The following is a 1,457-nucleotide window of genomic DNA, read 5'->3' on the forward strand; positions in this document are numbered from 1 at the left end:
AGTAGTCTAGACAGTTGTCTATTTTATTTCACTTTTTCAAGAAACAGCTCCTGGATTTTTTGATTTTTTGAGTAATTTTTCATGTCTCTATCTCCTTCAACACCACTCTGACATTGGTTATTTCTTGTCTTCCGCTAGCTTTGGAGTTTGTTTGTATTTGGTTCTCCAGATATTTTAGTTGTGATGCTTGCATCAATTTGAGGACTTTCGAGCTCTTTGATGTGAGAATTTAGTCCTTTAAATTTCCCTCTTAGCGATGCTTTAGCTGCATCCCAGAGATTCTGCTACATTGTCTATTTGTTCTCATTGGTTTGAAAGAACTTCTTGATTTCCACCTTAATTTCATTACTTACCCAAGAATCATTCAAGAGCAGGTCATTCAATTTCCCTGTAGTTGTGGGGTTTTAAGTGAGATTCTTAATCTTGAGTTCTGATTTGATTGTGCTGTGGTCTGAGAAACTGCTTAGCATAATTTCAGTTCTTTGCATTTTCTCAGGAGTGCTTTACTTCCAATTCTGTGATTGATTTTAGAGCAACTACCATGTCATGCTAAGAATAATGTATATTCCATGGTTTTCCCGGTGGAGAATTATGTAGATATCTGTCAAGTCCACTTAATCCAGAACTGAGTTCAAGTCCTGAACATTGTTGTTAATTTTCTGAATTTTCTGCTTCAATGATTTGTCTAATATTGACAGTGGGGTGTTAAAACACCCCACTATTATTGTGTGGGAGTCTAAGTCTCTTTGTAAGTCCTTAAGAACTTGCTTTTGTAAGTCTGGGTGTTTTCTGTATTGGGTGCATATATATTTAGGATAGTTAACTCTTCTTGTTGAATTGAACTCTTTACGCTTATGTAATGGCCTTCTTGATCTTTCCTGATCTTTTGGTTTAAAGTCTGTTTTGTCAGAAACTAGGATAGCAAGACATGCTTTTTTTCTGCTTTCTATTTGCTTAGTAAATTTTTGTCCATCCATTTATTTAGAGCTTATGTGTGTCTTTGCACATGAGATGGGTCTCTTGCATACAGCGTGCTGATGGGTCCTGACTCTTTATTCAGCTTACTATTCTATATTTTTTAATTGTGGCATTTAGCCCATTTACACTTAAGGTTAATATTGTTATAATTCCATTACTGAGTATATACCCAAAGAATATAAATTATTATATTTTAAAGATACATGCACACATGTGTTCATTGCTGCACTATTCACAATAGTAAAGAGATAGAATCAACCCAAATGTCCATCAGTGATAGACTGGATAAGGAAAATGTGGTACATATACACTGTGGAATACTATGAAGACATAAACAGGAATAAGATCATGCCGTTTGCAGGGACATGGAGGCAGCTAGAAGCCATTACCTCAGCAAACTAATGCAAAAACAGAAAACAAATACCACATGTTTTCACTTATAAGTGGGAACTGAACAACGAGAACACATGGACACATGG

The sequence above is a fragment of the Colobus angolensis genome, unplaced genomic scaffold, assembly GCF_000951035.1.
Source record: "Colobus angolensis palliatus isolate OR3802 unplaced genomic scaffold, Cang.pa_1.0 Scaffold70, whole genome shotgun sequence".
NCBI classification, from domain to species: domain Eukaryota; kingdom Metazoa; phylum Chordata; class Mammalia; order Primates; family Cercopithecidae; genus Colobus; species Colobus angolensis.